The sequence below is a fragment of the Trichomycterus rosablanca genome, chromosome 20 (assembly GCF_030014385.1).
Source record: "Trichomycterus rosablanca isolate fTriRos1 chromosome 20, fTriRos1.hap1, whole genome shotgun sequence".
In the NCBI taxonomy this organism is placed as follows: Eukaryota; Metazoa; Chordata; class Actinopteri; order Siluriformes; family Trichomycteridae; genus Trichomycterus; species Trichomycterus rosablanca.
Window position 1 is genome coordinate 27,498,937 of NC_086007.1, and position 25,940 is coordinate 27,524,876.

The window sequence follows — 25,940 nt, forward strand, 5'->3', positions numbered from 1 at the left end:
TTTCGGGTTCTTTTGTGGTTTGTGAAACGTTCCGTTCGATTCGTTTGATGTGACGACCAGAATATAACAAGAGGAGGCATTTAATTAGCGTCCCGTCCCCGCTGTGAGGCTCGCGGCTGGCAGGGTTGCGCTTATATAATTATGCTAATATAATAATTATTTTCTGTATTTATTTATTTATTATTTGGGAGAAAGTTTGCGACCAGACGGTTTAAAATGAGATAACTTTAGCGGAGCGACTCTTGGCCTTTCATCCCTGAATTCTAATGAAGAAAACGTTCAGGCGGCGTCTGATTGGTCTGATTATTGAACGTATTCCAGCTAGCCATCCATCAGACGGCGTCCTGAGAGACGTCTGCGTGTCTGTCCGCTCGTCTCCTGAGGAAAAAATCTCACGTCAATAAACTTCTGCTGACCGGCGTAATTAGCAACCCGTCCGCTGATTTATCTTCATCTCCTTTAGCTCATCAGCTCCCTGGTTAGCAATTTAGCGCGGTTCCTGCTGTGACTGGACGACTGTACGTTTATTTTTATCCTGGTCAGGCTCCTGGTGGGTCTGCGTTTACCGCGAAACACCGGGCGCTAGTCCGACGCAAGGCTTTAGGCGTTATCCTGCGTGAAGGGTTAGCTAGATAGCGATTGCAGTTGCAGCCAGCTAGCAACACCCTATTAACCACCTGAGATATCAAGAGATACCATAGCAAGATCTGACAACACACTAACAACCACCATCTAGCAGCAGTGTAGCAACCAGCTTGCAACACCCTAGCAACCACCTAAAATGATAAAACAACCTCACACATCCTGAAGTATTGTCACGGATGTTAGTCAAAACTATAGCAAGTACATAGCAACATCCTAGCAACCACCTAAAACACTAAAGCAACCTTACAACCATGCTGAAATATCATAGCAAATGTTAAGCAAAACTCAAACACTCGCAAACACCCTGGAATATCAATGCATATGTTTAGCATCATTATAGCAACTGTCTAGCAACACCCTAGCAACCACCTATATAATAAAGCAAACTCACAACCATTCTGGAGTATCGTCGCAAATGTTTGGCAAAACTATATTAACTGTCTAGCAACATCCTAGCAACCACCTGACATACTATAGCAACCGTACATAAAAAGACCCTCACAACCACCCTAGGATATCATCACTAAAGTCTGGCAAAAATTTATAACAACTGTCTAGCAACACCCCAGCAACCACCTAGGATAGTATGGCAACCACCTATAGCCGATAGCAGACTAAAAAAAAGAAAAGAAAAACAGGAACGTTGTGTGAATTTTAGTGTAAATGTGGACTGACCGACAGACACGAGCAAACTGACCCAGTCAGGCTTCGTTTCAGCAGTCGTGTAGCTCGAGTGATGCTGCGGCTAGCAGGTTAAGAACCGAACTATTTGACATGGGAGACGTTGGAGATCAGAGGTTCCACGGTACGTCACTTTTTTAAGCTAGCTAATCCCTTCAAGAGTAAAAAAGAGAGAAAAAAAAGAAGAAGAATCAGAAATAAGACGAAGACGTGTTTTTGTCCCCAGGCTCTTCATCGCGCTCAGACTTTGAAATGCAAAGAGCGTGACGTCGTAGCGCCGCGGCCTTTCAGACTTCAAACCCGTTTTTTAAAGATCCACGTTCGGCGGATTCGGCTTCTGCCGGCTCGCTCTGATCTCGGGGGCAGAAATAAATAGACACGCTCGGGTTTTTTCTTCTGTCTCTCCCTGACGTGAGGTAAAATATCAGCTGCCGTTCGGGAGGGTAGCCAAGCACGAGCGGACCGACCTTCGGGAGGCGCGGCGGGTATTTAAAGCCGCTCCGGACGGCTTAATTGGCGAAGAGGCGAGGCGAGGCACGACGCGGGGAACCGGCGGAGACGAAAACGTCTCTGTTCACAACATGGTGGCTTTATATGAGGGTATGAAGCTCTGCGGGGCTGGAGACCCTGACCGGGAAAAACTACACTAGATTATATATACACAATGTGGTCAAAAGTATCGGGACACCCCAACAACAGTCATAAAACAGGAATAATACATTAATTATATAAAGGAAATGATATGCCTCAGACTTTGCAGCAACAGTTTAAGGAAGGTCAATCAAAGCATTCAATCACTGTCTGTTTTACCACTGCTATATCCTGGCCAGGGTTGCAGTGGGTCTGATTCACTAGGGCAAAATTCAGGAAACACCCTGGACAGCTTGCAAATACACACACACACTTGTGGCAGGAAACCGGAGCACCCGGAGGAAACCCACACAGACATGGGAGGACATGCAAACTCCACACAGAAAGGACTCAAAACAACAAAAGCTGTTGAAATAGGCACAAATCCCCTCACACACACTCCAAAACCTTGTAAAAGCCTGTTTTAAAACACATATTAATGCCCGCTGTTTGGAAATAGGATGCCAGGCGAGTAAATAACCAGGCGTCCATTTACTTTTGGTCAGATCGTGAACACGCCCCCTGCAGGTGGACGCAACCTTTTGACTTTGACTGTACGTCAGAATTCTGCCCCCTGGAGGCCTGCAGAGCTTCTGCGTATCAGAATCCGATCCCGTAATCTGATCGTTTAAAAAAATAATGCAGGATCGAAACTCGATTCTACCTCCCCGAAGGTGGCACGGTGCCCGCCGCCCCTCCGAATACTCATTCTCTGCCCGTTATCTTCGCCCCGCACGGCTATCGATCGTTCTCGCTCTCAAACATAAGCGACCGGACCGCTGAGCCTCCGTACGTTCCCGGATCGGCCCTCGCCCACGGCTCCCGTCCAGCAAACACGCGCTCAGCATTACCGCCGCGCCCGCCGCTGCACCCCCCGCGTCTCTGACACCGGGTTTGTAAATATTGATCTTTCAGAGATGGTCAGATAATGTGCCCATTTGTATCGTTCGCTCACAAGGACGGGGCGCGGCGGTTTATCCTGGAGCCGGACCAGCTCATGCGGCAACTGTTCCTGTTTCAGTACGTGCGCTCCTGCGCTCCGGAATTATCAGCACCCTCGATGGAGATGATTAAATACGGTCATTAAATTTACTTTCTGGTTAATTAGTTAAGAAATGCCAATTCAGCACCGGACACGACCCCATATAGGGTCTGTCTGAAAACCTAGTGATCTCTCTACACTCCTGAGAAGAGGGCGTGTCTAAATTCTTAGATCCCTTAAAATGCTCCTACTGAGGCGCCTTAATTCTGAGTGATGATCTGACTGAATGACGAGGGAGCGCCGACGCTCATGAGTTCCATGTCTTATTAGAATCCTCTCTGGTTTATTACAAGGTTTGGCGAGTCAGGTCTTGGTTTCTGGCCAGCTCAGGCATCGGTTTTACTAGTGGTTCAAGTTTTGATTAGGGCCGCACCGATCCGACACTCTGTATCAGTCCGATATTGGTCCGAATCATTGGATCGGATATCGGAAGAAAAAAAAAACGTGTAATCTGATCCGATACTGTTGCTTAATGTAAATAACACTTCATGTAAATAATAATGTAAATAAGGCCATTCAGAAATAAAAACACACTGATCTACTTTTAGCATTTTAAAAAATCATCTACTACTGCCACATCTAAAAACACGTTTTACGGCGTATCGTCCAAAGTGTCTACAACTGGAAGATGTGGATGTCAATCAAACGAGATGGACCGATTAGAATTGACGCAGAGTTTGGTTGAGATTTTCCGTTAAAGTTCTGTCACGTTTTTAGATGATTAAACCTGCTGGATCTTGAAGAGGACGTCTGTGGCTAAACGGGAAACGGTGTAGTTTGTTTTATTTCATAACACTGATGGATTAACCGTTGAGGATGTGAGAGATCTCCAAGCCGGGACGAGATAGATATATTTGTTTATTTTTTATTATTTAATTGTTTCATTTTTATTGTTTATAAATAATATTTTTTATTATTTATTTTATAATTTTTTCGCTGCCTCTGTAAGGTGTAGACTTGAGAGTTGACAGATGTAGAATTTTGTATTGAAATGATCATTTATTTGTTAAATACAGATTTAAATTAGATTTTAAATGTTTGTACGGTGCTGCTAAACAAGCCAAAAATGCTGCTGTAGCTTCTGTATTTATTCCTTTAAAATATTTGTTTCTCAGTCTGAGCATCGTTATTTAGATAGCTAGTTTACCCATGGTGCATTGAGACGTGTATCATTACTGCTTAGTTGTTTGAGAGAAGAAATGACGGTATCGGATTGGTATCGGTATCGGCAGATACTCAATTTGCAGTACCGGTATCGGACATAAAAAAGTGATATCGAGCCAGCCCTAGTTTAGATTGAACAATAACAAACAAAGAAAATAAACAAAAGCTGTCGGTTCATCACGGCAACACTCGGATCTCGTCTTCATACGGCTTCGAGTGCACTGGAACGTGATGACTGATGGGATCCAGAACACCATGAGCCCTGTTCAGACTGGATTGGTTTATCAGGTGGACGCCCGTCATCCAGATTTGAGAAGTTTAGAAGTGTTTATACAGAAATAAAATAATAAAATGAATCTCTGTCGGGTTTTATTCCTACAAACCCTTTTGTACATGACATGACCACTGACGCAAAGGATACCGATGTCTGCAATGCTGCGGTCCTCCAAACTTGACCCTGCCACGCCTTTTTCCAGACTCATTAAGCTCTAAAAAACTTATTTGTGTGGCGGTGTCGACGTTATTATCTTAATGTTTGTGCCGTATACATCCATCCCGCCTGGAACTAATTGGATTTTCATTAGCGCTCCGGTGATTAAGCCGGGTAAACGAACGTGGATTAGCATTATGCTAATTACCGCTGCTTAATTTTGTGTTTCTTTGCTATCGACTCGAGTCCGGCGTATTGGGAAAGTAAGACGTACGAGATGCGGGCGGGAAATAGACGCGGGTCAGAAGATCTCAAGCCTGGACTGTTTACTTCAAAGTAAACAGATTTGTTTATACTGTATATTTAATTACACGCATTGCCATGCGCTTTATTAGGTTCTCTATTAGTGCTAGTGGCTTAGCATAATTGACCGCTGCACCAACAATAATCTGATTGTAAATAATGTCGCAGTGAGTCAGTGAGTGAGTGAGTGGTTAGTGAGTGGTTTACACTTAGGATGGTGGATTTGATCTGACTGCAGGGCACCGGCGCATTCACAGACAATCTGTAGGACATTTGGGTGGCAAAAAATGTGATTGTGCCAGTTTATTGGTGCATTATTTGGAACTGTATTTAAAAGGCACTGTATGAGCTGGGTGTCCCACAAGATTCAGTGCTAAGCCCCTTTTCGACCAAGGTTGAACCGGTTCAAATCTCAGCTCTGCTATCGGCCAGCCGGGCTCGTCTGAGGGTGGGAACGCCGGAGGGGATTCCTCAAAAGTGCTGCATTTATGACCTCTACTGGCTGTTTGAGGCGCTACACAGAGACGGGGGATAACAGAGATCAGTGCTTGAGTCTCCGTGCACGATACGGATCTCCGTATGAACCCTGGTGCAGGTGAAAAGAAGCGGTCTGCACTGCACACATGTCGGATGGGGTGGCAACGCCTGAGCGCTGAGGAGGCGTCGGACGCTCCCTCGTCATTCAGTCAGATTATAACTCAGAATGAAGGCGCCTCAGTAGGAGCATTTTAAGGGATCTAAGAATTTAGACACGCCCTCTTCTCATTATTTCTTTCGCTAAGATCACATTGCAACACTTTCAGGAAATGCTCAGGTTGTGGAACGTCGAGCAGCTTTAAGCTAAAATCTGTAATAAACGTATTTAAATGAAATGATACTGAAGCTTAATGAGCTTTAAATCACTTCTGAGTTGCGGCTACGGTGGCTGGTGACACATCAGGATTCCCATTAATTTTGCATAACTATTTTTTTAGTAGTGGAGCGGGAAAACATCACGTCTGCTGTGTTTGTGGTTTCCGTACCGCATCAATCCGGCGTTCCCTTTTCCACCCCTCAAAGATCCGAGTAAGATCCGAAAAGTCGAGCGTCTCAGTCAGGTACAAAACGCAGCGTTTGTACAGCGACCGAGGATGAAAGATCTCGGTGGCGCCAACACGGCTGCTTTGTCATGAATCATTACCCATGTGGGATGGCGAAAGGACTGAAAGCAGCTGTGTTGAATATCAAAAAGCTGTTTCCTAATCTGGTGGAACAGCGGCGTACCCGTCTGTACCACCTGCCGAGCGGCGAGGGAGCAAACAAAACGTCTCGAGTCTTGGTGGGCACTCGGGTAGCTGGTTGTGCCGATAGTATTACGTCTTTGTTCCGTGGAACACTTGGGTTCCTTTGTGAGCTGCCGGCCTTGGAACACGTTCTGCCCTCCACTAATTAAGACCTCAGATGTTTAGAATGCTCAGGAAACGTGTTACCTTGACCGTGTTGCAAGGTTCCGGTCATAACGAGCATTTTGTAGCTCAGTGGAACCTACTTTCCCTCACTGATTAATTAACGTCCCTACAATGGCAGCTTGCTACTTGTGGGGCTTGAACCTGCAACCTTCAGATTAATTTCTTAAGCTATCAGCTACCGCTGCTTATTTAGAATCCTTGTTATCATCCAGAGATCAAGGTTTTCTCGTTTAGTAAGCTGCTCTGTTTCCATCGTATTACAGGCTTAGATTAATAACTAAGGAACTCTTATATACTGTATAATAATAATAATAATTATTATTATATATAACATTATATACATAAATGGGTGTGAGGGTCAAGTTTGGAGAATGGCACAGCATTGCAGACATCGGTATCCTTTGCGTCAGTGGTCATGTTGCGTAAAAATGGGTTTGTTTTCATTTTATTTCTGTATAAAAACACTTAAAATATGAAAGTCGTCCACCTGATAAACCAATCCAGTCTGAACAGGGCTCATGGTGTACTGGATCCCATCAGTCATCACGTTCCAGTGCACTCGAAGCCGTATGAAGACGAGTGTTGCCGTGATGAACCGACAGCTTTTGTTTATTATTGCTTGTTTTGTCAATCAAAACTTGAACCACTAGTAAAACCTACACCTGAGCTGGCCAGAAACCGTGACCTGACTCTGCACAACTCGTAAGATGACGGGTCTGTTTGAAAACCTACTGACCCGCCCTGCGGACTCTTTTGTAAAGCTGCTCCACGATTTGCTTTATCGGCTTCACTGTGCCGTCTTACTCTCCTTCGATGACAGTTCTACCTCTTTGGGACTCCTGTGCCTCTATTTCTGGGGCAGCCTTTGGAAAGCCAAGTAGGCTAAAAAGGGAGTAGGGAGCTTACTGTATCTGCATACGACAATCTGGACTTCCAGAGGACTAGTATAGTGTTAGAATGATCTTCAGTGCTCGACTGTTACAGCAGTCTTCCTTTCTGGTAGACTTGTCTCTGTTTGTTGGAGACTCTTCCTAGATCATCTTTTCTAGGAAAGTTCTGCCAATCATCCTGGAGCACTCTTAGGTTTTCTGCAAGACCACCCTTGCTTGACTTGCTAGGATATTCCGTCTGGGTAGTCTTGCTGTCTTGCCGGGGTGTGATTACCTGACTCTGTGACTGACTCATCGAATCACTAGTGGGACTGACTGACTCTCTGAATCACTAGTGAGACTGACTGACTGACTCTGTGACTGACTCTCTGAATCACTAGTGGGACTGACTGACTCTCTGAATCACTAGTGAGACTGACTGACTGACTCTGTGACTGACTCATTGAATCACTAGTGGGACTGTCTGACTGACTGACTCTGTGACTGACTCATTGAATCACTAGTGAGACTGACTGACTCTCTGAATCACTAGTGAGACTGACTGACTCTCTGAATCACTAGTAAGACTGACTGACTGACTCTGTGACTGACTCTCTGAATCACTAGTGAGACTGACTGACTGACTCTGTGACTGACTCATTGAATCACTAGTGAGACTGACTGACTCTCTGAATCACTAGTGAGACTGACTGACTCTCTGAATCACTAGTGAGACTGACTGACTGACTCTGTGACTGACTCTCTGAATCACTAGTGGGACTGACTGACTCTCTGAATCACTAGTGAGACTGACTGACTGACTCTGTGACTGACTCATTGAATCACTAGTGGGACTGACTGAATGACTGACTCTGTGACTGACTCATTGAATCACTAGTGGGACTGACTGACTCTCTGAATCACTAGTGAGACTGACTAACTTACTGAATCACTAGTGGGACTGACTGACTGACTCTGTGACTGACTCTCTGAATCACTAGTGGGACGGACTGACTCTCTGAATCACTAGTGAGACTGACTGACTGACTCTGTGACTGACTCACTGAATCACTAGTGGGACTGACTGACTCTCTGAATCACTAGTGGGACGGACTGACTCTCTGAATCACTAGTGGGACGGACTGACTCTCTGATTTACTGTCTCCTGGTAAACAAGGGTATTGTGCACCAACTGTGCCAGTTCAGTAAGTTTGCTGCATCTTATACTAATGCATACCAGCCTGCAGTGTCTGTTGGCAGCTCGTGGGCTTTATTTGACGTCTCTCGACACCATCTTGGATCAAAACTCCTGTCAGTTCGTCCCTCTCATTAAGCACGGCAGAGTTGGAGTCGAGTCAGAATATTTTCTCTTATTTTCTAGAGTCACCGTTATTTATTTATTATTCATTGCTCCTCGTTTAGCCCGTCGTTTTCTTCCCGCTTATATTGTTTTATGCTAACGTTTTTCTTTAAGTGTTTAAGTGTAGGAGGCTTCGCTAGGTCACGCCGAGAGAACCGCTTACAGCAACGCTGACCGCTCGCCCTCTGAAAGGCCGTGAAATGACTTTGTGGGTTTTCTCTCTCTCTGCGCATTAGCCGAGCCGATGGAAAAATCTCGTACACTTTTTATACCTCCGCTGAACGTAAGCGTGCGGTCGTTTTTCACTGCAGTCCTGCCACATGCGCTCGCATCTGCATGATTGGGGGATTCAGTTTAGCCGTGAGCTCTGCAGCGTTACACGGTATTGATCTGAACCATAAATATTCCCTCACGCTCCGGTTCTGTATCAGAGTTTAACCGCAGGGTCCAGAAATCTACGTCCTGACCGATCGCTTCGTGAAACAGCTTTAAGTGGATGGACGCACACCGACAGACTCTCAGTCAGTGATTGACTGATTCACTGACTGCACCGTTCATTGACGAACCACTGAGTGAGTCATGAGTCGAGTGAACTGATGATTTGGTTTTCTGACTCACCGACCCAGAGAGAATGATTCACTGACTGAATCACTCACTGCCTGGCACGCCAAGTCCATGAACGAGAACCAGGGGGCAGCTGGGACGTGTCAGATTTGCTTATTGATTCACTGACTGATTCACTCAATAACTGATGAGTTACTGACTTACTGACAATGTATTAACTATTTGATTCAGTGACTGACTGACTTACTGATTCACTGGTGGGACTGGTGGACAAACTGACTCAGTGTCTGATTGACTCACTGAATCACTGGTAGGACTGACTGACTAAATGACTCTGTGACTGAATCACTGGTTTACTTATTTATTAATCAAATGATTCAGTAACTGACTTACTGAATCTCTGGTTGGACTGACTGACTCAGAGTCTGACTCACTGAATCACTGGTTGGACTGACTGACTCTTTGAATCACTACTGACTGCCATTTTGAGTTGGCTAGCTACCTAGCTAACAGACATAGCTTCTCCTTCATGGACGGGTCAGAGTCAGGACGGGAAGGTCAGTGACGTTTTTGTGCACTTAGCAATTTCACCACTTGACAGTTTAGCAACTTAGCATTTTGCTACATCCTGCACGTTTATTTAGCATCATAAATCCTCCGCTGCTTTTGTAAATGGATTTAGCGGTACAGTTTTACGGCGTATATAAACACACAGATCTGTTTGATTACTCTTTGCTTATGAAAAGTTAGCAACAGCATATGCTAACGCTATTGCCGCTTTATTTTTTGGCCTCTGGACTTTTAAGTAAAAGTTTACTTCACGTATAATTTAGCGGCTAGCTGTTTACACTCAGATGGAGCGCTGCCAGCATATTTTGGCCGTTCGTCTCACGGCTTCCCCCGCATTCTCCTCTTCCAATAAAGACGTAGCGACCCAGCAGAGCGTAGCGGAATATAATTTGCGGCGTAAGAAGCTCAGAGTCACGCTAGCATTAGGAACTGGATAGCTTTGCTAACCGCAGACAGATGGCAGGTCAGCGCGGAGATCAGAACCTGCGCTTAATTGGACGGCCTGATTGCGCGGGTGTAACAGAAATGCAAACGTCCGAGCTCAGTGAGGCGAGGGCGTCCAATTATTTCTGACACGCGGCTAAAGTAAACTTCAGGATTAGCTTTCACCGCGCGGCTACAGACTAGCATGTGAACGATCGATTCTGGAGGTTCAACAGCACGAGGAATCAAAACAGCAAAACGCTTCACCTAAACGACACTCTCTCACTCTCTCTCACTGTCTCGCTCTCTCTCAGTCTCACTCTCCTTCTATCTCATTCACTCAATTTCTTTATCTCACTTTGTCTCTCACTGTCTAGCTCTCTCACTCTCTCTCATTTTTTTCTCAGTATCTATCTCACTCTTTTGTTCTTTTACTTTCTTTTTTATCTCATTCACTCTGTCTGTCTCACTCTCTCTTTATCTCACTCTCTCTTGTTCTCTTATTCTCTTTCTATCTCATTCCTGATCTCTCACAATCTCATTTTTTCTAGATCTCTATCTTACTCTCTTGTTTTCTTCTATCTCATTCATTATTTCTTTATCTCACTCTTTCTCTCTCTGTTGATCACTACCTGTCTACGTCACTCTATCGCACTCTCTTTTGGGCTTTCACTCTTTCTCTTGGTCTCTTATTCTCCTTCTATCTCACTCACTATCTCTTTATCTCACTCTCTTACTTAGAAGACTAATTTTTAATCTATCTCACTCTCTATCTCATTTTCAGGCACTTCTTCCATATCTTACTCTTACTCCCACTCTTTTGAGTCCTCTCCATCTCATTCTCACTTTTTATCACTCTCTGTTAATCACTCCCTCTCTATCCCACTCTCTCACTATAACTCACATCCTTTTATCTCACTCACTTTTCTCAGTTTTCTTTACTCTCTCTGTCTCTGTCACTCGTTTCCAATCGCACTTTATCTCACTCTTACTTTATCTCACTCTATCTCTTACTCTCCTCTCTCACACACTTCTTCCCTGTCTCACTCTTACTTTCACTTATTTCAGTCCTTTATCTCACGCTCTCTGTCTCGCCCACTTTTCACAGTTTTCCTCACTCTCTATCTCTCTATCTCACTCTCGCTCTATTTTACTCTTACTATCACACTGGCGCTTGCTCACTCCCACTCTCGGTCTCACTGCCTTTCATTATCTCACTCTCTCTAACTAACTCTGACTCTGTCTCTCTATCTCTCTCACTTTCTATCTCACTCTATCAATCTATCCTCTATCCTCTATTCCACTCCCTCTCTGTCTCACTCTCTCTATATGTTCACCCTGTCTCACTCTCTCTCTCTCTCTCTCTCTCTCACCGTGTGAGTGGATTTGAGTGGGTGGAAGGTTCTGAGGTTGCGAGTGCACTGAGCTGAGCTGATGAGGACGACGTTCGGCTGATGATTGAGAATAAGAATCGATTCAGAGTGTAAAATCACACGAAGTTCGTGAAGGACGCAGGAGTGTGTGGGTGGTGCACGAGTGAAGGGTTCGGTTCTCATTTTCTTTATTTAAATGTGACGACGTCTTTATCGTTCGGATCTGAACTCAGTTAGTGTGACGGTGTCGCGTTTCCACTCGCTCTCTTCCCTGAGATATACAGTATATTTATCCTGTCTGAATTCGGAGTGTATCTGTGGGAATTTGTGCCAATCGGTCAAAAGAATGTGTCCAAGGGCCGGCTCATGGTTGGCATTCCAATTCATCCCAACAAGCATTTCTTGAAGAGGAAACTGCTTTAAAATAAATAATTTATTGCATATAATGAATTGATTAATTGTAAGACCACTGAACTCTATAGCTTGGGGTAAGGGAGGAAGAGGGTCACTTCTTTTCCCCAGTCATTCCGAAATAATAAAGACAAAGAACTGCTACCAAATGTGTTCAACTACCAGTACACGTTCCTCTGAAGTGTTTGTAACCCTTCTCCTTCATCTAGAAACTATTAATGAATGACCCCCCCCCCCCCTCGCCCTCCACCCCTCCCCTCCCCCGTAGGGTCATCATGACACCCGCTTTGGGAGGCGCCGCTCTACATCAATATTCCCGAATCGATGTCCCCGTGCTCCTCGCCCCCTTGTGTCCGCTCCCTTGGTTTGATCATTAGTCCTGATAAACAAGATCCTTCAATTAGTCTCCCGTCCGCCTGTAAATAAAGCCGGCGCTCCGAATTCCACCAGGTTCATTACCGAGCCCACTGAGACCAGGACCACGGTGCGCCCGTCCCGTAATTAACGCTGCTAATTAATTAGGAGCTGATAATAAACCACGGCTAACAAACAACACCGCGCTCATCAGGATCAGAGTAAACATCAACACAACAATTAAACAGTCTTCACTTTTATACTCAATAGAGCCAAAAATATGTGGACGCCCTCACGGTCAGGATTCCGATTCATTCCGTCACTTCATCAGTGCAGGATTCATCAAACCGTGGTGTTTTTGAACCTTACATTAAGTCCAGGGTCACAATTATTCCTGGGCCTTCCACAAACTGACTCTGGGGTCCAGGTGTTGTGCTCTTTACACCAGAAGCTTTGATACAAACGGCATCTGAATCTTATGTTTTCCAGAGTCACTCTTTAAGTTCTGTGGGCATTTTATGGGCATTTGTGCCAGTGAGCTTCCACCTGCACCCACTCTTCCACCTTTGGACGTCCTCTTATTTAAAATACTGAAGAATTCAAGCACTCAGGCTCAGCAGAGTCGTGTCTGAGGAAGGGAATGTCGGAGGGCGTGTCGTCTCGCCACTGCTTTTGTGATGTGGAATCTTCGGGACTGCTCCGGGTGACTGCGCGAGTCAGGAAGGGGGGTTGAAAAGTCACATGGAGTTCAACAGGATGCTCGGTACGCTATACGGCTCTCAGTGGGAACACAAGACTGGCGGGTGACAAGAAGCGGTTGCACATCGGATGTGTATGGGGATCCGGCTCAGATCAGAGGATTTACAATTGAGAATTGGATATGACTAAATTCATTCATTTTACCACCGCAAGTCAGGAGGGAAGGTCTGGATGGTCACATGGAGTTCAACAGGATGCTCAGTACGCTATACGGCTCCTGGCGGGTGATAAGAAGCGGTTGCAGGAGGGGGCGTGTGCTGATCCGACAGGGGATTCACAATCGGGAACTGGATATAACTAAATGGAGAGATAGAGGGGGAAAATTCATTCATTCATTCATTGTTTGTTTTACCACTGCTTTATCCTGGTCAGGGTCACAGTGGGTGCACTTCACTGGGTGAAAGGTGGGAAACACCCTGGACAGGTCGCCAGTCTATCACAGGGCAAACACTCACACACAAACACACACACACTCACACACACTCACACACACACACTCACATACACACACACACACACTCACACACAAACACACACACACACACTTACACACAAACACACACACAAACACACACACAAACACCTGGGAATCGAACCCAGGACCTTCTTGCTGTGAGGCGACATTAACAGTGCTACCCACTGAGCCACTGTGCCGCCGTCCGGGTTTCACCCATTCTTTGTCCCCTTTTGGAACTCTGTTAGTTGCCTCATGTATCAGAGCTCTTACATTTACATATTTGGCATTTAGCGGACGCTTTAATCCAAAGCTGCTTACAGTGCTGTGACAGTACACAGTCTAAGCTATTGAGGGTTAAGGGCCTTGCTCAGGGGCCCAACAGTGGCAACCTTGCAGTAGTGGGGCTTGAACCAGCGACCTTTTGATTATTAGAGGTTCTTAAAAAAAGCCACTCTAGAGTAATCAGACTATTTATTGCAGATCTACATCTTAATGTTGATAATTTATGTATCGTTGGTGTCGCCCCGCGGTACCCGATCGTTATAAGTTGGCACGCGTGGGTTCTGGCTGCAGTCCTGATCGTTTATGAGTTCATATTTACGTTGGCGCTCTCTGGAGACGTCGATAAATCACGGCCGGCTCGTTTCTCAATGTCACAGCCGGGCGGCTCTAATCAGATTCGTTAAGGTCGGACTAATGGATTGGACAGATCTGCTGGGTCCTGCACGGGCCGTACAGATGAACTCTGAGGATATACAATTACTGACCATCTGCTGCTCTGTCCACTGCTCTGTACGCCATGTATCGACCGAAAGCGTCCCCCGTACGCCCCCGACTAACCAGGGGTGCGTTTTTACACACGTCGTCTCATCAGTCATTCATCCATTGTCTGTGTTATCCTGATCAGGGTTGCGGTGGGTGCGATTCGCTGGGTGTAATTTAGGAAACACCCCGGACAGGTCGCCATGTCCATCGCTTTGTGCTGTGGGAGGAAACCGGAGCATTCGGAGGAAACCAACAAGGACACGGGGAGAACATGCAAACTCCACATAGAAGCACCCGGACCGCTCCGGCTGGGGACCGAACCCATGACCTTCTTGCTGTGAGGCGACAGTGCCGCCCCGCTCGAAGTGTGTTTAGTGCATTAGTACCAAAGAACAAAGGGGGAAGGAAACGTAATGTACAAAATAGAAACAACTTTATAAGACTGTATAACAGGGATAAGGGCCTCGCTCAAGGGCCCAACAGTGGCAAGCTGGCAGATGTGCGGCTTGAACCAGTGACCTTCCGATTACTAGTCCTGTACCCTCACCTCTAAGCTACCCAGCTACCCAAGACAGATACTGGCTATTCTGGTTAAGGGACCAAATAGCTCGTGTGGCCCTTAATTGTAGGCAGTTGTACAACCACTGCCAGGTAGCTGCTGTTGGGCCCTTGAGCAAGGCCCTTAACCCTCAGTTGCTCAGAATGTGTTCTGTCACGGTATTGTAAGTCATTTTGTACAAAAGCGCCCGCTAAATGATGAAAATGGGCGGCTCGGTGGGTAGCACTGTCGCCTCACAGCAAGAAGGTCCTGGGTTCGATCCCCAGACCCCATGTCCGGGTCCTTTCTGTGTGGAGTTTGCATGTTCTCCCCGTGTCTGTGTGGGTTTCCTCCGGGAGCTCCGGTTTCTTCCGCACATGGACTGGTGCCCCGTCCAGGGTGTTATCGTGTGCCCTGCGCCCATTGAAAAGCTGGGATAGGCTCCAGCACCCCCCCCCCCCCCCTTCCCCACGACCCTGGATAAGCGGGTAGGTGAGTGAGTGATTTGTTCTGACTCCGTGCGGTTCTTTCCTCTGCGTACGTGGCTGAGGGAGTGGCGGGGCCCGAGACTAAACGAGGTCTGTAAGCAATAATGCAGCATTTTCTCAGGATTGAACGTTTCCTCGCTCTAAACGAGCTGTGATTGTGATTACACTTTTATCGAGTGGTTTTATAAAGCGCCGATTGTTTTTTTTTTCCTCGGGGTTTATGGATCTGCCGCCTCGTTCCCCCGGAATTCTAGAACAAGTCGTTTGTGCTACAAAACCGATTTCAATTTTCACGTCTGACAGCTCGAACCAGCAGCGCTATGGATTTTATGCCGCCAGCTCGGCGCCTGTCGTTCGGGGAGGGACCGATTCGGGACCACCGCCCTCCCCGTGCACCCTGAAGACGGGGTCTGACGGGTTGGTAGTAGAGGAACTCTAGTGGACTGGAAAAATCCCTGACCTTACAGTCCTCCATATGACCAGAGTACTTCATTATGTTTTAGCTCCATGCTGACCGCTGCTTGGTCGGGGTCACCACAGGTCCGGATTCACCGGAACACACCCCGGACAGGACGCCGAACCATCACAGGGCCTCCTGTCCACCCCAGACCCCCTACAGCCAATCGCTATCAGCCAGACGGGCGCCTACACACAGACACGATTGGCTGTAGGGGGTCTGGGGTGGACAGGAGGCCCTGTGATGGTTCGGCATCCTGTCCTGGGTGTGTTCCGGTGAATCCGGACCTGTAGTGACCCCGACCAAGCAGCGGTCAGCATAGAACTAAAACATAATAAAGTATTCTGGTCATATGGAGGGCTGTAAGGTCCCCGCTGGGGATTCGAACCCTGGATCCCGAGTGCGTACACACTTGTGCATTTGCATGTTTGGCTACACAACCTTGCTGTCTACCCCATTCTGACCTACAACTCTTATTAGAAAGGGAAAACACACACACACACACACACACTCACACACAGACACACACACACACACACACACACTCACACACACAGAGTCACCCCGGAGCTTTGTTCATTACTGCATGTTGACCCTGAGTCCCTTCTGACCTCGTGAGTTTGAGCTTCTGTTTGGAATTTGGTACATCTGTACGTGTGTGTGTGTGTTTGTGTGTGTGAGTGTGTGTGTGTGTGTGTGTGTGTGTGTGTGTGTGTGTGTGTTTGCGCTCCATCAGGCTCTGAGGGGATCTGCTGAAGGTCAGGCATCACAAACACTCCGGTCTCCGTGAGATGTTTTTACACTCCGGCGCGTCGCTGCTCCCAAAATCTGTGAAAAACTGCCGCCGTGTGAAGTCACGTATGTGCCAAAAGTATACGGACGCCTGGTTTATTTAAGCGCTCGAATGTTTCAGTCGTACCTGCTGCTAAGAGGTGGATAAAATCATTTATTTGTATATTTGTGGTCTGTTTTGTCTGTGTGGGGAGCCCGGACAGGTCGGCAGTCTTTCGGAGTGTATAAAATAAATTCTATAAGATAAATATTCACATCTACGGTGTGGCTACAGTTTGGGAAAGCCGGTCAGGTGCTTACTAGGTCATGTTTCCTCATAACTGCTGCAATTACGACCTCTGCTGGCCGATTGATGGTACTGCACAGAGACGAGGAATAACAGAACTAACACACGCCCCCCTCTGACACGTCTGCAGTACCCGCCACTTCATATGGAGATCCGTACCACGTATGGAGAGTCACTCACTGATCTCTGTTATCCCCTGATCAGCCAGCAGAGGTCTCTCCACGTTCCTCCACTTCTGTACAGGTGCCTCGGGCAGGGTCCTTACACGGCATCCAAGACCCCGCCCACGTTTTAGTCCTGCAGACCAGTAGCAGAGCTGGGATTCGAACTTGCCGCATCACTTTAGGATAACACAGCGTCTGATGCGTTAACCCGTTTAAAGAGCTCCGGCTCTCTGACCACCAGCCAGTGCTGATCAATCAGGCGGGTAGACGCTGACCGTCCCTCGGCGTTCTCGCCCTCCTCCTCTCCCCGGAGCCGAGCTTAGCGTTCATCTGATATTCGGGCGGAGAGAATTAAAATGAAGCCGAGCGTTCATCCGAATTAATGAGCCTGCCAGAAAAGCCCCGGACCTTTTAAGCGATTGCCTATTCGCCGATCCAGATGGAGATAAGCCGCGAGAGGGGGAAAAAATGGTGTGTGTTAGTGCCAGCGGTTAAACAATATGAATCGACGCTGTCTGGAAGAAGCACTTAATGATGATAAAGCGCGGACGCGGGCGTCGGGATCGGCGCGGCACGAAACCGCGTCTTTACCCCGAGCTGCCGGGCGAGCGTACCTAAAATCTGAAGCCCTGAAAGGTCCTTCCAGTCCAAGTGAAACGTGTAAAAATATCTGTTATCCTTTCAAGTTCTTCTTGACTGCAGTTCCGCAGCTCCTCTGCCGCCTGTGCCACCCTGCCCTGCCAGAGCGGAGCCCGGAGATAGACTGGCACGTAGTCAGGTGCTTCTGTTTACCTTTCAGAGAAGGAGTATTACAGAGAGTCGCACCGCATACAGACAGAGACTCACTATTCTGTTCTTGTTCTTAAAGAACCCTGTTGACCTCTCTCCTTCAGGCACAGCCTGTCAAGCTCTTATTTACTTATTTATTTACTTATTTAAGGTTTTTAGTATTTATTTATTTAAATATATTAATAATAAATATTTCATTTTTATTATTATTTATTTATTATTTATTTTTTATTAATTATTTTTTGATTATTTATTTATTTATTTAAATAAATAAATATTGAATTTGTATTATTATTTAAGTTTTGTATTATTTATTAATTTAAATAAATAATAAATATTGAATGTGTATTATTATTTAAGTTTTGTATTATTTATCAATTTATTTACTTATTTACTTATTTAAATAAATAAATATTAAATTTTTATTATTATTTAAGTTTTATTATTTATTTATTTATTTAAGTATATAAATTTAAAATATATATTTTTTCATTATTTAAGTTTTGTATTATTTATTATTTATTTATTTAAATAAATAAAAAATAAATATTTCGTTTTTATTATTATTTAAGTTTTTATTATTTATTTATTTAAATAAATAAATAAAGTTCTGATCTTCTACTTTTATTTTAGGTCAAAAGTTTACATACACGTTTGATCAAAAGGAACTGAGCTCTCCCCTTCAGGCACGGCCAACTGTGCCTGTCGGATGCCCGGTAGGTCGGCAGCACCTCTGATTTGAACCTTTAGATCCCTCTTGATCGTGATGATCCTCAGGTTTGGTTCCTGAGGTCGTGATGCAGCTCTTACTGTTTAAACACGACCTCCTGAACGTACATGTAGCAAATGTATTTTTATAAACCGGGGTGCTACAGAAACGCTGGCGCTCGCCGTGAGCTGTGCATTTCTGTTAGCACTTACAGCAGCGTCACTGTTAAATGTGTTAGATATGGACGTTTTTACACCCCCACGCACGCTCAGGAATTCTGGATAGCGGCTTAGCGAAGGTGCCTCGTAATGCAGGCTAACTTCAGCGACTGCTGCTAATTGTGGACTCTAAATAAATAAAATGTGAAGTTTTACATTTACATCCACATTTGTCATGCGGTCTTCTGGTTGGAATTTATCTCCCTTGTGATCCTTCACCCTTGATCGAGAAGAGTCGACACGCTTATATACCGCTTCTTTTTACCTGTTAGGGGCGGGGTCTCACAGAGCACAGTATTGTGTGCATAGAGCCATGAACTGCCATCCATAATGCCAGCAGAGGCCGCGATTGCCCCAGTGACGAGGAACCCTGTTTCGTGTGTGGCAGCCTGCAAGGGTGTCGTGCAACCAGTAGAGGTCGCCAGAGCACACAGAGAATTGAGTAAATCCAAACTGGAAGAATGCAAAAAGAAAAACGATGCACGCACAGACCTCTTCTTTTTACCTACCAAGGACCGGGCCTCACAGAGTCCAGTATTCCGTACATAGTGCCATGAACTGCCATCCGTGATGCCAGCAGAGGCCGCAATTGTCCCAAGGATGAGGAATCCTACTGACACAAGTATTAGCCAGCGAAATCCCCCACAATTCATAGCTGTCTATGCCTACTACATACTACAGTATATACTGCATCCTGCATACTACAGTCAATATATAAGTACATACTGCATACTACATACTGCATACTGCATATTACAATCAGTATATACTACATACTTCATATTGCATACTACATTTAGTACATACTGCATACTGTATACTATACTCAGTATATACTGTATACTACATACTACACTCAGTATATTCTGCATACTGCATACTACACTCAGTACATACTGTAAAATACATTCAGTACATACTATATACTGTATTCTACACTCAGTATATACTACATATTGCATAATACACTCAGTATACAATACATACTGCATACTACTCTCAGTACATACTACATACTACATACTGCACTACATACTGATTCGGGACCCCGTCAGTACTTGAGTTCTATATAGTAGACGGGTTCTTCAGCCCAGACAAGATCTACCTTCTGCATCCACACACACACACACACACACACACAATGGGAATATCCGAGCTCTTCTACATGTTTATCATCTCGGCAGTCATGGGCAATCATCTACGGTCGCGCATGCTGCCGGAGCCTCGTGAAAAATTCATCAGGACGTGTGTTCTGTCACTCCGGAGCCATCGTTTCTTCTCGCTCGCCCTCGCTCCCTCTCTCTCTCTCTCTCTCTCTGTAGAAGAGTCTGGAGCGAGATCTATGTGAACCCTCCTCTAACTCGCTCTGTTTTGCTGATGGAGAGCGAAAAGTAGCTTCGGTGTGGAGCCAGCGCTGCATTTTTCACCCACTCATCTGTTTGCTGGTTTCTCCCTCTCCGGGCTGAAGATGGGTTGAAGATGAACCATCTTCTGAGCGGCGCGGTGACAAAGCTGGCAGCGATATCGAGCGCCGACGACGTGGAACCTGACAGGCCTGAACGTTGCTTCAGCGCAGAGCATATTGATCAGATCTGACTGTATGGCGTTCCGGTCTCGTTCTGACGTACAGCACAACTAATAGCTGTGTAACCAAAAGTATTCGGACGCCCCACCGTGAGCTTGTCGGGCGTCCCGTTTCAGAAACAAACACTATTAAGACTGTAAAGTATGTCTGTGTTTGGGAATTTGTGCCCATTCAGTAGTACAGAAGATCGTTTGTACGGCTGGACACTGATGTTGCTCAGAAAAGCCTCAGTCGATGTTCTGGTTCATTCCAGAGCTGTTGAGTCAGGCTGAGGTCAGGGCTCTGTGCAGGACCTTATAGAGCTGGCTTTGTACACAGGGGTACAGTCATGCTGGAACAGGAAAGGGCCTTCCCTAAACTGCTGCTGCAAAGTTGGAAGCATATCATTTCCTTTATGTAACAGATTTTTATTTCACCTGTATTAAACTGTTCAACATTTTTATTTTATTATATACTCTTTTATTTTATTTTATTATATACTCTTTTATTTTATTTTATTATATACACTTTTATTTTATTGTACACATTTTTATATTATTTTATTTTATTATATACATTTTTATTTTATTTTATGTCATACATTTTTATTTTATTTTATTATATACACTTTTATTTTATTTTATTATATACATTTTTATTTTATTTTATTATATACACATTAATTTTATTTTACACACTTTTATTTTATTTTATTATATAAATTTTTCTTTTATTTTATTATGTACACTTTTATTTTATTATATTATATATATTTTTATTTTATTTTATTATATACATTTTTATTTTATTTTATTATATACACATTTTTGTTTTATTTTATTATATACATTTTTATTTTATTTAATTATATACATTTTTATTTTATTTTATTATATAATTCTTTTGTAATTTTATTATATACACTTTGTAAAATAGTTTCTTATGTGGAATTTTGCATGTTCTCCTCGTGTCAGTGTGGTTTTCCTCCGGGTGCTCCGGTTTCCTCCCACAGTCGTCTGATTGTGTGTGTGTGTGTGTCCTGCCTTTCAATCAATGAATGAGACCCACTGTGACCCTGACCAGGATAAAGCTCTGGTAAAAAAGACAGTGAATGAATGAATGAGGAGCAAAACATCATCATCACCCGTCAGTAACACAAACACAACATGCTATCGGGGAATGGAACTATTTTATTTGCAGCGTGAGCAGGTTAGCCCCCCTCACCCTCTCCAGACCCCGCTGGGTGCCCCCGAAACCCAGTCACGTACCCCGGCGTCCCCGGCGCCCCCGGCGCCCTCGCACCCTTGGTGTTCCGCTCCGTAATCCTTCAGCGAGGAAGCTGTCGTCGAGTCGGAGTCAGAATCCCTCGCTGTGCAGGTAAACAGAGCGAAAGTGCGCCGCGGCCTCCGACCGTCAACAATCATCCAGAACCCGCGGCGTGCGGAGAGCTCTGCGTGCTAAACACGCCGCGTTTAATGCTAATCAGCGCGCATTGTGAGTTTCTGAGGGTTGGCGGTGCGGAGCCACACCGGAAGCCCTCGCAATTACGAGGCGCCGCTCAAGTGCCCTCCCGCCCGCCATGACAAACGTGATTTGCGCGCGCGGGCCGCTGGAGACGCGTGACAGAGCGAATTATAAACGCCACTTAGCGCTTATTATCCTTTCACCTGCGTGGCGTGGGGGGGGGGTGGAATCAAGCGAACGCGCCGAGTGCTTTTAATGGGCTCCTATTTAGAGCCAACGGCCCTGAAATCGTTATTGATTGGAGGGTCGGGTCGGCGGCGGCGCTCTATTGTGCGCCCTCCACGTTCCTGAAACAATAGAGTACGGTTACAAAGCGAAAGAGGTCGAGCGAAGTATACGGACGCCTGATCATGAGCTCGTTAGGTCTCGTTTCTAAACCGTGGGCGTCCATATAGAATCGCCTTGCTCGCTCTTTATAGGGCTATTAAAGCTTCCACTCCTCCGAAGAGGACGTTTCACCCAGTTTTGGAGTGTGACTGTAGGAATTTGTGCTCATTTTGTGCTCACTGATTCATCCTTAAGGCCACTGAAGTTCCTCTTAGAGCTCTTGGAACTTCCCCAGTGCGATGGCTATGGCTCAGACCAAAGTGTGCAGACACCAGACCAACTTTTTGGGGGGCATCTCATTCCAAAACCATGGGCATCGCTCGCTCTTTGAGCTGTTACAGCCTCCACTTCTCTGAGAAGACTTTTCACTCAGTTTCGGAGTGTGACTGTAGGAATTTGTGCTCATTTTGTCGGAAAACTGTCTAGATGTTCCGATTCATCCTAAAGGCCACTGAAGTTCCTCTATGAGCTCTTGGAACTTCCCTAGTGCGATGGCTGTGGCTCAGACCAAGGTGTGTGGACACCAGACAAGATTCTTCACCCAGTTTCGGAGTGTGACTGTAGGAATTTGTGCTCATTTTGTTAAAATAGACATTCTAGATGTTCTAATTCATCCTTAAGGCCCTTTAAGTTCCTCTATGAGCTTTTGGAACTTCCCTAGTGCGATGGCCATGGCTCAGACCAAAGTGTGCAGACACCAGACCAACTGTGCTCATTTTGTTAAAATAGACTTTCTAGATGTTCCGATTCATCCTAAAGGCAGCTGAAATTCCTCCACACTTGGATCTTGCTTGTACACAAGCTGCTCAGAAATGGTGACATCTGTACAGAGCTCTCGGGACTTCCCCAGTGCGATGGCTGTGTCTCAAACTAAAGGCTGCCAGAAGTATGTGGACACCAGGCCAGCTTGTTGGGGGGCATCCCATTCCAAAACCATCTGATCCCTTCCTCTTTGTGGCTATAACAGCCTTAAATGACATTTTGGATCGTGTCTGTGGGAATTTGGGCAAAAGAGCATTTCTGAGCTCGGGTGATGATGTTGCCAAAAGTATATGGACACCTCACCATGGGCTTGTTAGCCCCAGACTATGGGCATTCAGATATGTACACTTGCAGCTGATCCTGCTTTTCTGGACAGGCTTTTGGAGGGTCACTGTGGGAATTTGAGCATCTGTGAAGCCAGGAATAAGAACTAACTTGCGATTGACGTTCCGGTTCATCTCAGCAGTGCTTGTGATGCGCCAAATCACGTTTTTTATGGACGTACGTCTGAAGACCCTCCCTAAACTGTTGATTGAAGGTTTTATCATTTAGTTCACACGTTGAGGTTATATCGTGTACGTTCTCCAATCATTCAGTCACAGAAAAAAACGCCTTGATCAGACGATGGCCGGGAATCTGGGATCCTGATTTCGAGCTCCTCTGTGCCCGTCTGATCCGGATGGATGTTCGTGCTCTGATTACGGGAGGAGTGTTCGCGAGAGGCTCGACGGGGGGCGACGGTCTTTCCCCGAACCTCCTGCTGAGAGGTACAAGGAGTCTGACGATTGAAACACGATCGCTTCTTAAAAACGAGCTCTAGACTTCCTGCTGCTGTCGTGTTCACCGAGTCGAACCGGGGCGATGGAGGACCGCGCCCGGACGGCAACACTCAAACTCTGTCCTCGGGTCTTTCCAGACTTGCACCTCAAAAAATGCATGCTTCCACTCCTCTGAGGAGACTTTTCATCCACTTTCGGAGTGTGACTGTAAGGATTTGTGCTCATTTTGTCGAAATAGACTTTGTAGATGTTCCGATTCATCCTTAAGGCCACTGAAATTCCTCTTTAAGCTCCTGGGACTTCCCTAGTGCGATGGCTGTAGCTCAGACCAAAGTGTGTGAACAGATTTTTCACCCAGTTCTTTCCAGTCTGACTTGCACCTCAAAAAATGCATTTCAAATGTATATGGACACCCCGGACGTCTCGGCCACGCCCCTTTCTATCCTGAGATTTGGGTTTCGGCTGTGTATGGCTGTGCCTCTGTGCACAAGACGAGGTTCATAAAGGCGCGGTTCGACAAGGGTGGTTTGGAGGAACTCCAATGCTTGGCACAGAGCCTTGACCTCGTCCCGGCATCAGCACCCGACCTCAGAAATGACCAGCTGACCGACAAGTCTTGTGGATAGCTTCATTAGAGGAGTGGAGGCTGTTATAGCTCGAAATGATCGTTGCAATGAGCGTTCCATCTTAGACTTTGACCTACTTCATTTGAGCGTTTTGTGACATCACGTAAAAGTCAGGGCGTGGCGTCGTCGTGATCTTTGAGCTTTGTTCCTTTGCTCTTTGCAGTAACTCCAGACTAATGAATCTGGACCGTGTATCATATTGTATACGGGAATAAAGGTGATCTGATGGACGTACGGCGGCTCTGTGGCGTGTTTACGGCGTGTCGGCGTGACTGGAATGCGACTCTGGTTGGCACGCCCAGAGCTTCCTCGCCCGCCGTCTTTGCTGTGATGTCTGGAGATGCTGTGAATTCGAACCCTTGCAGCAGCAACCTTCCACCCACACATAGAACTCATATAGAATTGATCATATATAATCTACACATGTGCAGATCGGTGTTTTTTCCTCACAGTGTCCAGAGTGCAGAGTCAGGAGGGTAAAGAACCTTGCTCAAGGGTCCAACAGTGGCTGCACGGCAGAGCTGGGATTCAAACCCACACGCTTCTAGTTGATAACCCACCACTGTACCCACTAATCCAAAGCGAGCTGTTTCTCCAAATCAGGTTGCTGCATATTTATCGCTCACATCGGCTTCAGGGATCATCAGCGGTCACTTCCTTTGAAACCGTGCTGGACTAGAATCAGATGGGTTTATTTCGTGGCCCAGTACATGTGCTCCAGTCCTCCCAGTAGTTCCCCGCACTAGTGAAGTGGACTCCACTGGGAATTCAGAACATTTAAATAGGATTCCGAACCGTATGTAGTAAAATCGTTCCGTTCAAGGGAACCTCGGATCGTCAGATGCGAGAGCCAAGTCCTTACGATGGCTCGGCGCCCTGTTCTGGGCATGTTAATTCCCCACAGAGACCCTGACCAGGATGGAAATGGAATGACGAATGAATTATGAGTAAAATAAAGAGTATTATTTATTATTGACTATTAAAATGACGTCTCCATGCATGTTAGGTTTGATATATTTAGGTTGCTGATATATTAAACCACTTTATTTTTGTCTTCACAGCGTCTTTAAGGTTCTAAATTATATTAAATATTATTTCCGACGCCCTTTGTATCAACTTTACGATGGTTTCTGGTTAAAGAACTGGACTAGTAATCGAAACATCACTGGTTCAAGCCTCTCCACTTTAAGGTTGCCGCAGTTGGGCCCTTTAGAAAGGCCCTTAACCCTCAATTGCTTAGACAGTATATACTGTCACAGTTCTGTAAGTCGCTTTGGATTAAAAAACATCCGCTAAGTGCCAAAAATATAAATGTAAAGACTCAGCTGATATAACACCATCGATCTGGACTTATTGATCACTCAGGTTTCAAATCCTCTCGATCGTCGCTCTTCCTCCAAAGATCATCATTTATTTACACCGTCCGACCCCGGACTAACCGAACGGCCTCACTTAATACCCGCTCACATTTTCCGTTTAGGAGACGCTAATAAAACGCCTGCGCTGTTCATCTATCCTAATTTATTGGATCATAAACGCCGTTTGTTTTATGAGCCTTAATGAAAGACTCTGGAGGTTCTGGAGAATCTGAGATGATCAGAGATGAACCGGAACGTGTGTGTGGAAGGTAAAGACGTTACATGATAATAAACACGGTGCTTTGTTTATT

The 25,940-nt window shown here is 45.6% G+C and overlaps 1 protein-coding gene across 1 annotated transcript in view; it reads left to right on the forward strand.

Moving 5' to 3' along the window:
• lsamp (limbic system associated membrane protein) overlaps positions 1–25,940 on the forward strand; it is a 372,270-nt gene that overhangs the window by 212,017 nt on the left and 134,313 nt on the right. The gene's annotated exons all lie outside the window — the stretch shown is intronic.